The sequence below is a fragment of the Schistocerca serialis genome, chromosome 5 (assembly GCF_023864345.2).
Source record: "Schistocerca serialis cubense isolate TAMUIC-IGC-003099 chromosome 5, iqSchSeri2.2, whole genome shotgun sequence".
Classification (NCBI taxonomy): Eukaryota; Metazoa; Arthropoda; class Insecta; order Orthoptera; family Acrididae; genus Schistocerca; species Schistocerca serialis.
Genome location: NC_064642.1, coordinates 178,406,633 through 178,423,125, shown reverse-complemented (window position 1 = coordinate 178,423,125; position 16,493 = coordinate 178,406,633).

The window sequence follows — 16,493 nt, the reverse complement described above, 5'->3', positions numbered from 1 at the left end:
TCACCCACATTCTGTTTCTATATTCGTATGATATTTGTTTTCCTTGACAAGGTTGTTTACACTGTTAACAACATGAACGTCAGGAATGCCCTTTTATTTCAGTTCTGAGTTTGCAAGGCCTCCTGTATCTTGTTTCCTTTGGTTTGCGAGAATGTTCAACTTCGAGGGACAAACAGTCTTCCCACGGGATAGGCGTGCTAACGGCTATTCATAAACAGTGCTCATCTTCTGGTGTGAGTAAACATGAGTACGTCCCTGCCAGCCTTATCCGGAACGCCGGCGGGACTAAAGGGTTTCGCTGTAGGGGTAGCCTCGGAGCCCATCTCACGCAATATCGAACGGAAAAGCCTCGGAATATGGAGAAGCGGTAACCTCTTGGGTTTATACCCTTCCACGGGGGATTTTGGGCGACCACACCGTTTCATCCTGTAACTTGATACAATGATATATTGCGACAGCTGCACCTGAGAAAATTTCCAATTCAGTTTTCCGGCGGAGAATACCTAAATTCATATACATCACAGAATACTTGCCTTGTGAAAGATGTGTGTGAAAGCGTGTTTCTGATTCCCTTTCTGGTTTCTAAATTATTGGTACTATACAGTGGGCTCGATTCCAGTCTCACGTTGGAGGGATAGTTTGGCCTTCTTTGTAGTTGCCTGAGTAACGTTCGCCCAGCGGAGCCACCGAGGTTTGAAGGGAAGCGAGGGCTGGTTTTCGGTGCCCACTCTGAGGAGACTTCGTGCTATCCAGAGAACCGTTACGACTTTGATAAACAATTTAGATTTCGGCCTCCAGTGAAGTCACGGTACTTTAACATTTCTCGCGACAGACAAAAATTGCTCGCTGTCGAGTATGAGAAGATGACTGCATCCGGCAGCTGCAGCCGCGACAGCCTGCCATACGCCAGCCAGCACTAGCAATCACAGTAGCACATCAAACGGAGACATCACGCAGATTCATTGCAGACACGGCGAGCCTGCACTGCAATGCGACCAATCGATGACAGGAATTTCTGCAGTTTGAGGAGGGAGGGATTCATTTCTATGCACTAGCTTCCGCTGATCTCATGCACTTCACGCAACTGTTCACATACTTATTACTTTTCCTGTCATGTTAAATTCGGGAAAAATCCTTAAATAAGCACCTCTCATGTATTGCCTTTGGAATAACAAATAATTACATTGAGATCAGGCTAATATGATATTTCCTTCTACTTATTTTCATAGTGATGCTATGTACTCTCATTTCATGTTATTGCGTTTTTTTTAATATTTTAGAGAAATCACGGTTGAATTAAATTGCTGGTCACTTGACCCTAGTCTGTTTCTCTGAATAATATCCTCGCTGATTTGTGCTGTAAAGTTAATGTCTATAACTATATATTTTTGTTTATTTGTTATTCACGGTTAAATAAACGTGTGCTGTCAGCAGATCAAGTATTTATCTTCCTGTTATAACTACATTGCCAATGCGCTCCATTTATAAACAATTTATTGAGACCCCCTAATGAAATCAGACTTAAATGAACGTTTCCTGGCAGGGCAACAGTTACTGCGCCACACTTACGATATTCATCTTTTCGAACTTAAAATTGTACATACGTGAGGAATGATCCATGATTAAATGTCATAGAAATTATGTAACTTATAAACATATTATGCGCCTTCATTTCGTGGTACAAGGTCTTGGGCGCAAAGTTTGGCTGTATCTGTCTATAATATTTTCCGTACCGCATCCCAATGACTCATATTCCTCTTCACATTGGCACCTTGTTCTTTTATATAATGTAGTTTTCATGTCTGATGGTGCAAATAAGATGTTTTTAAAAATACCGTCTTCAGCTACTATTTTGGCAAAGTCGCAGACTCTTCCGTTGTATTTAATTTTACCGTGTCTCTTGATCCACATAAATTTCAAATTATTGCTAAGATTTTAATTTTCCTTGGTGATTTTCTTAATGTCTGTCGTAAGAGTACTACTTTTCTTGAGAAGAGCTGGCGCCTGAAGTAAGTTACTACTATCTATTAAAATTTTTTTTTTCTTTTACTGTTAAGTTCCTCAAGTAATGCAAAGTTGCAGATAGTCCGGTGGCTCATATGTAAAATGGAGAATCTAGAACTGTCACTGGGAAGCGAAATCAGTTGCCTGTGATCTGTGCTTGGACACAGGAATCCAACCCACTTTCCCATTCCCTGTCGTTTTTGGGCCTGTGTAGATGCTGCTAATTGCGGTTGATATATTTTTTCGTCGTCCTTTTCTTGGACTTAATTATAATCTTTGATGGTCTGGAACATTTTCCTGTTTTGCTCTGTAGTGTGTTTTCATCTGTTTGTACTGTTATATGAATTTCCTTTTAAATGAGTATCCAAATATTCTGTGTGTATTTCATTTTCTTTGTAACGCTTATACGTAATGCACTGTGCAAAAGTAAATATCATATGCAGCATTGTTGTGTGAAATGAGATGCAATTGCAATTGTACAGTGAAGGCAGAAGGTGTGCAGACTCGGGCAGTACGTGCGGTTGATGTTGTGTAGTCGTGCTAGACGGAATCGCACAATTATTGAAAGACGCGCTCTCATTTCTTTACTTTTCAGTTACGACTTAAACTAAACTTCTACTTTGACTTTATGGAATAAAAAGTTACGTTGCGTGAATGCTGTGAGCTTCGTGGAGTAATCTACCATAAACCGCAGTGACAATGCTTGTGTGAATGGACTGAGATGGTCGTTCTGAGAACACAATTGTTTGTGGCTAACCAAGCTGCATGAACTAAAATATTTTCGAGTTTCTATCTCGTGTGCGACTTAATGAGCTGCTGCTCACGCTGAAACATTAACTGTCACCGTGGAGACTTCTAAATTGATTGTCGTATGTGGCATTTGTTTCGCCAGAACTATAAATTCGTCACAAGACGAGTCAGAAAGTAGAAGAAATTAAGAACTAGAAGCCTTGTATAAAAATACCAAAGACCAAGCTCTTGAGAATGAACAAGCGGCAGTTGAAGTAGAGAGAGACTGATCAAATTTTTCAGGGATGTAGTAGATAAAATTAGGCAGAAGTGGAAGAAGTTAGAGAGACCGCTTCGGAAAAAGAGAATAATGTAGACGATATAAAAGAGAGCGTTGGAGGCCAAAATGTATTGGGGACACCTTTAGTAATGTAGGTACAAACTGGTAGTAAGATTGACAACATAGCAGTTCATCTCAGAGTAGAAATAAATACAATTACTGTTGTAAATACCTTTAAGAGTCAAGTTACAACTGACTGCTTGGAAAAGAATAAACCGTGAATAGGTTGTGTTCGATTAAAAAGAAAAAGATTGAAATGTGAGGCATATTCTCCAGAGAGGTATAAATATTTTAACAAACTTACCACAGAATTCTTGGATGTGTACTAGTTCAATGTCAAACAGAATTATGTAATGACAGTGTGTCAGGCGTTTACAGCGTATGGCAGGAGATCTAATGAAAGTGTGAATGAATGTACTGGGGAATTGATTAACATATTTCAACATCCAGACATTGTAGGGAAAAGAAGTAAAACTTTTGAAGTGTTGGCAGAGAATATACAGAGTTAGAAGAGATGTAGGTTGCGATGTCCGAAGTGTAGACTGAAGGATTTGTTGAACAGAGTGATGGATATTGGTAAATGGCCACCTAACTGTGGTCTAGAGGGAAACGCAAATTGTGACAAAGACGAAGAATTGTCGGACGAAGGAAGAATGGTTGGGAAGTGATAAGGTGTGAGAAAGCAAGCCTCAAAGGATTCACTATCTTAAGTTAATGTGTGCATTAGTGTATATAGGGTCCAAGCTGTTGCAGTCCTGATTCTTCCTTTACGTCTCTGCACTGCTTCCTACTCTTCTCCTATCTTTTGCATCTGCTAAACAACTATAGAACTATCTAGAGTAAGAATCAAGTAGATACAACAATATTCCCCAAATGTAACACATTTTCTGATGATGAAATCATAAGTCACAGGTAAGCGAGTTGTTTGGGAATCAACAAGAATGATTTTCTGTAGACAGCTTTACGTAGAAAATTTGAGAGACCTGATAAAAAGAAAGAGTAGTACAGTAATGTGGCAATATTTGAATATCTAAATTTAGTTTTGGCTATGGAAATTGAACAGGATAATGACTGAAAATAGAAGGTGATTAATAATGCATAATAGGTATGCAGAGTAGAGTAATTGGGGAGTGTGACTCTGTTTCTGAGTATGAATAAAAGAGTAGGAAGTGATTGCAGGACTAATTTATGAATTTTAATGGGCAATGGTAAAGAAATGTATTAGAAAATAATTAGTAAAATGAAACATGAATAAATGGGGGTAATAGTTAATGAAGAAGTAGAAAATGTAGGGTGAGAAGTGACGATGGTAGGAATATGAGATAAAGAGAAACAGAGAAAGAAGAGATAAGATGCAAGGAGAAGTACGGAAGGTTATAAGTTGTTGTTAGGTATCTTGCATAATGTAGTCAGGAGGAATGATTGAAATCAGTAAAAATATGGAATAAATATGAAATTCGTTTCGTAGGGTCACAAAAAAAAAATGCAGGAAGTGATGATTGATGTAGTGTTGTGCATCATGATAAACTGAAGGAAAAGTATTTCAAATGGCAAATGAAAAGTATACAGATCATCGGAACGATGGAACCGCCGAAACCAGCCAGTTTTATAAAAAAGATAAAGAATATTTAAAAGTCCAGATACGACTATGTGATAACTATCAGTACTCTGGCTGACGTCTGTTCACCATGTGAAATGCGGCTCAACGCTAGGCTCCAGGAACTAACAATCACTGGCTCTAAACCAGCATTTCCTGGAACATAATTACAAGTAGAATAATTTGTACAAGTAATAGTAACATTGCCCCAGGTGGTCAGTCCTCTCACCCTGTGGCGACAATATCTACACTGTATTCTATAAAAATGTGGACTAGCCACCAGAAATCCAAAAGTGGTCGAACAAACACTGACAGAAAGCAAATCAAAAATTAAATTCAAACATGAAATGTCGAAACCATTTTTATTAAATTGGAATAAGATAAGCAGCTGGTATATCGCCACTACTATTGAACATAGCTTTAGACAAAGTAATGAAAGAACAGGAAATGATCTTAGAAAACAAAACTTTTGGGATCTAATTGAACCAGGAAGAGGTCAAGGAAAATTGAATATTCAATATTTAGCGCTTGCAGATGACTTAGCGATTCTGACTGACAGTGACGAAACAGCGTAAAACAAATCGATACCCTCAAAGAATATTCAGCGACGATTAGCCTGCAAATCTCCTTTGAGAAGACTGAATTCATGTGTTCGAAGTTACATATTCCGGAACTTAAAACAAATTATGGTGAAATCAAGAGAGTGAAACATTTTTAGTATCTCGTTGAAATTATTGAACCAACAGGACTTGAGAAAATAGCACAAAAGAACAAATTACAGACAATAAAGAAACCATCAGAATTCGTTCCAAATTTTTATAACAAAAGACGCTTGTCAGAGGGCACTAAAACCAGCCACTACAACACAGTAATCAAACTGACAGTCGTATATGCCGGTGAAGTACATTCATTGAATCGAAAACGAGATTTGCCGGAAATTAAGAAAGTAGAAAGAAATATTACTAGAAAAATGATGGGTAAATGAGACACACAAGATGGAGAGAGACTGCAAACCATCTAGACTACAGGAAAAGCATCAAACATCGAAACTGACATCAGAAACGAACGAATTAAATTCTATGAACACCTATACAGATTATTTGGTAACAGACTAACTAAACGTCTTTTGGACTCTCTGACTTCTCTTAAAGCATCAATACCCTGGATAACTGAAATTAAGAAGGATTTGAAGGAAGCAAAGAATGACGTAACAAGCACATCAGACATGGGTAAATTCAGAAGCAATATCGTAAAGTGGAAGTTTATTCCAGAGACGGAACCAAAACCGTAACAACCACAATGCACTGAAGGAAGAAAGAAAGAAGGGGAGAAAATGAAGAAATATTGGAAAAATAAGAAGAACCTTAAGGATGATTGAAAATTACCTGCTTATTGTTCTCCAATAGGGACATTTTCTAATAATAATAATAATAATAACAATACTAATCAAAAGTAACACAACAATAACCAGGGAATATAAATACGACAGTATTTTGTAGTGATGACCTCAAGTTGATATATTTACTCACTAACAGTGTCCAGAAGGAATGAGTTGAGGTAGAGTATGTAATTTTCCTTTTAAAGACAAAGAATGTGATTTGGTGAACGTGGTAGCTAGTGCACGTCGTACTTGTGACCCAAATAGAGGACATATATCCATTATTGATGACTTCATTAAGAGAGATATTTAAGGATAAGTTTTTATGTATATGATTTTGTAGTGTAGTGCATTCAATTATTGTTTTGGTAGAAGAAAGAAAATGGTTCAAATGGCTCTGAGCACTATGGGACTCAACTGCTGAGGTCATTAGTCCCCTAGAACTTAGAACTAGTTAAACCTAACTAACCTAAGGACAACACAAACATCCATGCCCGAGGCAGGATTCGAACCTGCGACCGTAGCGGTCTTGCGGTTCCAGACTGCAGCGCCTTTAACCGCACGGCCACTTCGGCCGGCGTAGAAGAAAGATAAGGTGGCACATGCTTTGAGATGTTTGGTAATATGACATGACATTCAATTAGTAGTTTCTATAATGATAACTGAGTTGTTGTGACGCACTGATGAGCTTTCTCCTCCAAGAGATTTCACATAAAAGAAGGACGATATACGAAATGACAATTTGCAAGGGAGATAGTGGTTTGAGAATGTTAAAACACATGCAACTAAAAAAGTAGCAGGGAGTCAGTGATACAGAGCCATAAATGATATGTGAATAATGTACAAGTTATAAAGACATTCAAAGGTGTAGGAAAAAATTTTAATTTACTGTGGGTAAACAACTGAATTAACAATTCAGTTTTATGGAATAAATTTATTGTAGTTACTTTATTTGCTTGGATTGTGAAGTTGCTAAAATTAATAAATTTTTGTTGCTAATTTTGGAGTAATGATATTTGCTATTTCTTCACTCACTGAATTCTTGAGAACTACTTCTCTGTAAAGTAATATTTTCACTGTTGTTAAGCATATTACATATTAATTTATGTTACGTTTTATGTCTCACATTTGCTGTCTAGAATATAGATTTCAGTAGTTAAAAGTGAAACATAAGTAATAATAAATAAAGTAATTAAGAATAAATAGATAACAACAAAATAAAGTAGTTTTGCGGGCTAGATGTCTCGAATGTTGCAAAAATATTATATCTTGAGAGGTTCTTGGCAGCATATCATGATAAAATGGAGGGCACATGTGAAGATATTATTAATTGCGATAGATGATTTTTTTTCGTCGTTCTTTTCTTGTGTTTCTTTTTATACATATATCTTTGATGATCTAGAAAACATTTTGTTTTTGTCTGTTATATTAAATGTGACTTGGCGTTTCTTGTGTTTCTCCATGAGTCACTTTTGTATGAGTATCCAAAAGTTTAAATGTGTGTTTCATTTCACTTATAATGCTTATGTGTAATGCGCTGTCTAAAATTAAATGTAATATGCAGCATTGTTTTACGAGAGTGATGTCGATAGTTTCAGTCGGACAGTGAAGGCAGTCAGAAGGGGTCCGGTGTCGTTACGTACGCGCTGATTACGTTGGTGGTCGCGCAAAATAGAACCACACGAAAATTCATGGATGCTTTCTTATTGTTTTCGGTCACGGCTTAACGTTAACTTAAACGTGAATGTTATGGAACAAAATGACAAACTGTGCGAATGCTGTGGGTTTCGAGGCGTAATCTACTGTAAACAACATTTAAAAATGCTTGTGCAAATGGAATGTGATTGTCGTTGCGAGAACTGAACTGTTTGCAGCTAATCGAACTGCGCAAAACTGAAATACTTTCGACTTACTATCTTGTGTTCAACTTAATGAACTGCTGCATGCTTGAACAATAGCTGTCGTCTTGGAGACTTGGAAATTGATTTTCATGTGCGGCACTGGTTTCGACAGAACTGTACATTTGTCGGTGGTATCTAACACTGGTAAACACACACAAAAATAATAACTTAGAACTTCTTTATTATAACATTTTATAAGACGTGAATCGGCGTGTTGCTTAGGTTACGATACATTTTACAACTCTTTAAAACAATACAGTCTTCTTTTGTCTCTTATGATAGCACATAACATATAGCTCTGAAGCTCAGGGGACCCGACCTTCACGTTCGTGGTTTTTTATCTTCAGGTTGTTTCTCCTGGGGTGGTGGTGAAACTGGAGTATCTTCCGGAAATCTAACGACTTTGTTCAGCAAATATGCAGGTATCAATCGGTCGACGGAAATGTTTTTTACATGGTCTTTAATTTTGAGTCCTAAAAATTTTGTTGTTCTTTCCACGACTTCGTATGGGCCTTCATACGAAGGTTCTAACGACTTTTTAACACTGTCAACCCTTAAAAATACGTGTGTTGACGTGCTGAGATTGTTGTATACAAGTGGTGTCTGTTTTACTTTGTGAGATATTTGCGCAGGTTTCAGCCGGTTCATATATTGTTTTAGTTGTGAAACAAATTGGGGGAAGTCTAAATCCCTTTTTGTTTTGACTTCTTGGAAAAAATCACCGGGTATCCTGATGGGTGAACCATAAACCATTTCTGCTTTCGTAGCATTCGTGTTTTCTCTGATTGAGCAACGAAGACCAAGAAGGATTACAGGTATTGTTTGAGTCCTTTTTGCAGTTGAATGTGAATGGATTGCTGCTTTAAGTGTGCGATGAAATCTTTCTATTTTTCCAGTGGATTGAGGATGATATGCAGTAGTTTGAGCTTGATTACAACCTCTTACTTTTGATAGTGCTTGAAATAGCTCAGAATTAAATTGTCTTCCGCGATCGGTTACTATTTGATAGGGTGTGTCAAATCTAGTAATCCAACAATTGAAGAAAGCTTGAGCTACAACTTCTGCTTGTATATCCTGAAATGGTATTACCTCTGTCCAAATCGTAACTCTATCGATGCACGTTAAGCAATACGTATATTCATCAGAAGGAGGTATTGGCTTCATCAAATCCAGATGAATTACTTAAAACGTTCGTCAGTATCGGGAAAGTGTCCTACTGGTGAATGCACATGTCGTGATACCTTGTTTTTTTGACAAGCATTACATGCTTGTGACCAATTTGCAATGTCCTTTTTCATATTCACCCAACACATCTTAATATAATCATTTTTACAGTTCTCTTGATACCTGGATGAGCCAAATCATGATAATGCTAAAAAATAGCATATCGGAATTGATCAGGAACATGAGGTCGAATACTTCGTGTCGAGACATCACACCACAATTGCTTTCCTGTCTGAGTCAAACAGTATTTTAAATCAAGCGAAGTATTATTGCCAGACTGCAGTTGATGAAGCTCTTCGTCCTTTTCTTGTGCTTGGGCTATCTCTTCATATTTAACTGGAACCAATTCTTCAAGTCTTGAGATGCTACCAGCCACAACACTTGCTTTACCAGAAATATGTCGCAAATCTGTTGTAAAATGTGAAGTATATTGGAGGTAGCGTAATTGGATTAACGTTGCTTTCCCATTCTTCTGTTTGAATGCATATGTTAGGGGGGCATGATCAGTATAATTAACAAAGTCTCTAACTTCTAACAGATATTTGAAATAATTGATATATATATATATATATATATATATATATATATATATATATATATATACTAAGTAGTTCTCTGCCATATGTGGAAAACTTTTTCTGTGTTTTCGTGACCTTTTTTGAAAAGACTCCAGTAAGTTTCCATTGTTCATCTAACAACACACCAAAACACTGTATGGAAGAGCAACCTACTCCCACACATTCACCAATGCGATTTTTTAGACGTGTAAAGACTGTAATATCGTGATGAGAGGGTGGAATTGACTACTATACTGTTTTAAAATCGTGTACGGAACGTTAGAAACACAAGCGATTGTGTATCGAATGTTATATTCGCTGTCATATGAAGGTGGATCCCACACGACGACGGTTACGTTCGACCAATCCGTGACCGCAGAAGCACAGTAGTGGACAATGTTATTCCATTGTGAAGCCTCTACCAGTGAAGATTATGTAACCACGGCAATTCCATGACTAATGAAGTCGTTATAATTACGCCGCCGGTACTAACGAGCGGCAGCTGACATCGCGGTGCACCTTGTCGCAAAAGGTAAGCTGCAACAGAAAAGTCCTGTATCCCCTGAATTATTTCGTGTAGTTTTAAATATATTGTTTTTCTTCTGTGAAAAAATTATCTTCGTAGATGCATTTTTAGGAATTAATATAATTTCAGTGCGTTGTGTCGTAGTGTGTGTTGACATTGTTGACCTACTGGAAACCGTATTAATTGTTTTTATTTTCCTACCTCTGTCTTTCTCCTTTATTTTATTGTAGTTGTTATTGCATGTTCATATGGTTCAAATGGCTCTAAGCACTATGGGACTTAACATCTGAGATCATCAGTCCCCTAGACCTAGAACTACGTAAACCTAACTAACCTAAGGACGTCACACACATCCATGCCCGAGGCAGGATTAGAACCTACGAGCGTAGCAGCCGCGAGGTTCCGGACTGAAGCGCCTAGAACCGCTAGGCCACCGTTGTTATTGGATGTCTTCTTACGTATTCTTTCGGAGGGTGTGTTTTCACGTCCCTTTGAAGTGTTTTTATCGGACACATTGCGTGTTTGTTGTGGTATGTGTTATCCCGCGTAAGTTGCAATGTCCGCCATTAAATTCTGAGTGAGGACAGATCACCTATAGGCAGCTGGCCCGCTATTGGTGCAAGGCTCACTGTTGGTGGGAACTTCTGCATATGACAGCTGTCAACTACGTAAACTGTGCTTACATTATATAAAATGTCATATTACGGCATTCTCATTACTAAGTGCGAGTTTATTTGGCTTGTAGATTTGGAACTAAACGAAATTGTAGTAATTCCCTTAATTATTCATGAATTTATTTGCTGACGTTTTCGCGTTATGACGTGGTTGTAAGAAAAACAAGTTTCTTCTGAGTAAAAATATCCAAAATTCATTGTCTTATTTACGCAAAGTAGTTCTCTGAGAATCTCTTACTTCACAAGCAGGCGGTACGAAATGTCGCGAATTATTAGTAATGCTGGTTTTCAGTAATTGCTCCGTTCAGGAAAATGTTTTCGTTAAAAAATGGAAAATGTTCGCTGCTGAAGTTATTTTGTTGTACTGGTAATCGTAATTATTATTTTCTTCGAAGAACTGGTATGCTTGAAAACAATTACGATGTTTGGGCACCGTTTATTCCTTGTCCATTTGTAACATCCACGATATGTATATTTTCTTATTACGAATGGAATATGAACGTGTGGATAATATTCATTCAATTATGTAATCATTTCTTAAAAAGATGATAATTATGTAAAACAGATACAATATTTGTCTCACATTCTTTGTTAATCTATGTCATTCGTTTCTTTTGTTTTGCACCCTTTTGTCGTCTTGTTCTGATGTACATCGCCGACGCAAGACGCAAATCGAGTTGAGGTCTGTTAAATGATGTGTGGCGTAGCCACAATAGTTTAACATTTTGCTTGCTTAGTTACATGATAGGTTATTATAGTAAAATATTTTTTAATTTGTTTCCTTTTGTTAAATACGTGACAATTTCTATTTGTGGCTACATGACCTCTTTGCGGTACATAAAGCGGATGGATACGGGCATGACTCTGATGTGTGTTGTCCACCGCATCATTCGCATCTTATTTGTCTATTTCACTGGCTGCAAATGTGACTGTAGCGTAGGCAGTTGAAACATGGTCTCACAGCAAACACACACGGCTCAGTACAGCTTTTCATTCGATGAATATTTATAAATGTAGTTACTGTTTATGCACCGAACGTTAACAAACAAGTTTGATTTTCACATGGCATTTCAACTCCATTTCCGTAACTCGCTTAAAAACCTCCGAAACGTTTTAACCTTTAAGTTTTCACTAACAATTACATTCTCTGTGTTGCCCTCATTCAGTGAGATCACATTATCCTTGACTACACCTTGTTTGTTAATTTGAAATACACACGCCACAGTTATTTTCTTTGAAAACATTTACCTCCTTTTTGCTGTCTCACTTTTCGTAAGCTCTGTTTTGACACCTCTATTGTCAGTACCACACACAATCACAATATCACTCATAGATGGTACTTTTGAAAAAATTTATTTGCTCGCAGCCATTGGATGGAGTTTACCAACATCTCTATAGAGATTTTCTAGACACATCACGTGTGGGCCCAAGTCTGTCTACATGTATAGTTTTGATACGTTCGTTGTTCATTCGACGTTGACTGTGGCACTTCCCATTTGTTCACTGTTCTGTTTTCCTCCCACTTATCACTTCTTGTCGGTTGTAGGTGGTTCCTAGTCTCTGTCTCTTCTGTAGTTCAATATGGTTCAAATGGCTCTGAGCACTATGGGACTTAACATTTGGGTCATCAGTCCCCTAGAACTTAGAACTACTTAAACCTAACTAACCTAAGGACAACACACACATCCATGCCCGAGGATGGATTCGAACCTGCGACCGGAGCAGTCTCGCGGTTCCGGACTGAAGCGCCTAGGACCGCACGGCCACCGCGGCCGGCTTTTTCTATAGTCTTCGCTGTAATTTTCCCATGTTGTCTTTCCGCTGGTACTTCAGCAGGTCTTACGTTTGTTGTTTTTGTGTTTGTATCAATCGCCACCTCAAAGCTGTGTTGTCATCTCTCGAAGGTTTATCCCATCTACGGTATTCAGTGCAATAATAATACAGACTCCACGGAGTGTGAGATTCGCGCACTGCTGGTGATGAGCTTAAATGGTTTCCTGCTTCGTCACTTTTTTCACTAGCACCCTCACCATAATTCCCACCAAACATGGTGAGAATGTAGGGGACCAGAACAGCTGATAACAATAAGCTCACTGACTTGCTGACTAATTTTTGGAGCTACACTATCAAACGATTGTTGCAGCGCTGTACGCGCATATTTTTCGAACGCTTGTGGAAAAAAAAATTATCCGCACATTACGAAGTTTCACACTGTACGGTGTAATTTATTTATATTATACAGTGATGTTAAGTTTTCATTTCGCAGTTTCTCCATTAGAAGTAGAAGCGAGACTCTCTCTGAAGTCGAGATTTACACTAGTCGATTGCTGAAAAAAATATTTCAAATAAAATATACATAGGGAATATTAGCCAAACATTCCTACAATTGATCTTTGTCGAATTTGATGCAATTCACATAAAATTCCGAACTACGGACCAGTAATCTGTTGCGTTGTTCTAGAATATATTATTCCTACAAATCTTTCTATACAAAAGAAAATTAAAGATTTTTGTGGAATTTTGTTGCTGCAGATACCTTCTTAACTCAATATTTATAAAGAATGATTCACGAAAAAATACAAATATTTTAATATGTGATTCCACAAGTAAAATTAAAGAAAAAGTACAAAAGTAAAACACGTCACAGGCGTGTATCGCCAGTAGTTTTCCAGAAAGTTCACACAGGCAAATACGTAAGTTGGTTAACAGAATTCAACAGAATTTGCAGCGAATTTAATTTTGGAAAAATGATGGTAGTAACGTTAACTGAAACTCTATAAATGTGTCAGATAATCTACTTTTATTAGTACCATAGCACACGTGAATTCATGTTAAACGGAAAAAACAAAGCTCATTGTTAAGGAAGTTGTACAGTGTACATACTACTTCATAATACATTCACAATACATGTTCAAAAAAGACTCCACCGAGTTCAACGCATTTAGCCGCAAATTTATGAACAGATATTGATGCTCGCTTCAGTTTCACATGGATGCTCTTAATTTCGTCTATTGCATTCATAATGCGAGCAAGTAATGCCTCACGTGTAGTGACTTTGTCCTCATAAACTATGTCTTTCATTCATCCCCATACACAAAAATCACTGGAGCTAAATCGGGCGATCTGGGTGACTATAGACGTTAGCATCACGACCAATCCATTCCTGGGATAGCACCACGACCAATCCGTTTCTGGGGAAAATGTTCATTTAAACGTGGTAACGGCGTTGGTGAAATGTCGAGGTGGGTTGTCATCTTGAAAATACGTTTGGAATCGCGTAGCTAGTGGAACATCTTCGAGTAATCGGGACATTTCATCTTGAAGGAATTGTAAGTACGTCTCGCCAGTAAGACGACCTGGGAAAATGAATGGTCCAATAAAGTGCGTGCTGGCTATACCACACTACACATTTGTGCTAAAATGCGGCTGGAAATTGTGTTGCACTGTTGCACGTGAGTTTGCTTCAGACCATACGTGCTCGTTATGTAAATTCTTTGTACCATATCTATTGCACTGTGCCTCATCAGTAAATAAAATGTATTTGTGTAACAGCCGATTAGTATTTAACCAGTTTCACAACACCAAGCGAAGTGCAGGATCTCCGAGATGTAAATGATGCACTTTTTGTTTATGGTAAGGATGCAGATTATCGTACTTCAGCGTACGCCGTACCTTAGACTATGAAATGCCTAATCGTTGGGAGATACGTCGTATACTGGTACCCGGGCTACGTCAAAAAGCCTCCAAAAAATACTCATCATCATCTTCACGTACCGAACGCTCGTACTGATTATGAACGATTGGTAGAGAACCTGTCTCCCGTGACACTCGAAATACTCCCCTAATCGTTCGTGCATTCGTAATCCTCCGAGTTGGATAATGTACGCGGTATTCGTTTACTGCAGCCGTAGCATTAACATCACATTTGCCATAAATAAACACCTGTGCATTACTCTGTTGTTAATTTGAGGGAATCCCTATTTCATAAATAATATGCAAGCTACAACAGTTACTACGTGTTTTGACCTAAATACTCTGCTGTTATTATGTTCTTGCACTGAGCAATACTGAAAACTAACTCGTTTCAAGGTTAGAAAACGACTGAAACAACTCACTAACGGTTTCCAACGATGACGTAAACGTTTCTACATTGTTAACAGAAAGTAAACAAACTTTTTTTGTATAATAATCTTTGCTTCTCTGGATGTTCTGGAATACTACTGCAGTCACACGTCTGGGACATTTTATATTAGATTAACCTGACCAATAACAACAAAATAAATTGAAATCGTGTTTTAGTTTAACCTTGTAAGTTTTGCAATGGCTTCATATAAGGGAAGTTGCTAAATTTCAGACAAAATTTTTTATTAGCCATAACTGCATAATTAAACATTTGCGGGCCTATGTTTATACGGGCTATTTTCTTTAGTTTTACTTGTAGCATATCATATTACAATATTTGTATAGCTTCGTGAATCACCCTGTGTACGTACAGAAAACAGACGGATTGTGATCCCCTACTATAAATGTAAATCTGTATGCTTTATTTGATTGAAATTTGTAGTTGGTATATAAGTCCTTTCTGGAAAGCTCCACTTATGTGTAATTGATCTCTAAGACGAGAGTCTAAGTTAGATATCCGGTTCAGAACATAGCTACGCTCTTCTCATTCTGCTCGTAAAATTTTGTGATGCAGGCATATGTGTTAAATGTAAACAAAGTACATCCGTTTTCTAGGCTATAGTTTGCAAATTAGGTTTTTGCTTTACATTTTCTACTTTAACTAAGTCAGACGTGTACAGCGAGAAGTTATCATTTAAAATTTAAACATATCATAATAAACTACAGTGATCATTTGTTACGTTTAATAACATAACCCATACATGGATAAATAAATAAAGGATGATTTATTTGTTCCTAATTTACTGAAAGAGCTATTGCAATAAATTTTGAACGTTATCATACAATTTCGGCAACAAGATCAGAACTGGTAAGCTTCTATTATAGAAAAGAAGAATTTCGGTGGTCATGCTCGCATCATCAGGCAAAAATTGTTCAAGAAACTTTAAACTTACCACAGTGTAATGCAGACGAGTAAAATTCCGACACACTATGGAACATCAAACCAACTGAGTTCGTCTTATTTGTTAGCAAAATTTGAACGTTGTTCAGTCTCTTGTTGGTGCTGACCACTCGAGTCTCAGTGAATCTACGCAGGCATCATTGGAGGCGAGTTAAGTCCGGTCTCCTCAGCCGATTCATTGGCCAGCAAAAGTTTTATTTAAAGAGGATATGGCAGTAAAGAGAAAAAAGACAAATGCTGGCACAAAAACCATATTTTCAATTGCAAACATAAAAAATTTTACTCTTAAGCTCAAAAAAATTCATTAATGTAACTCGGAAATTGAGGCAAAAATTATTTTCTCAGTACGACAATAAAAACCTCCCAACCATTACTTTCGTTCTCTCCATTTTCCTGTTTCATTCGCGAATAGTGTACTCTTTCAAATGACTCTATGAACACGACTTTATCACATTTGCCCTTCATTACCATTTTGTGACA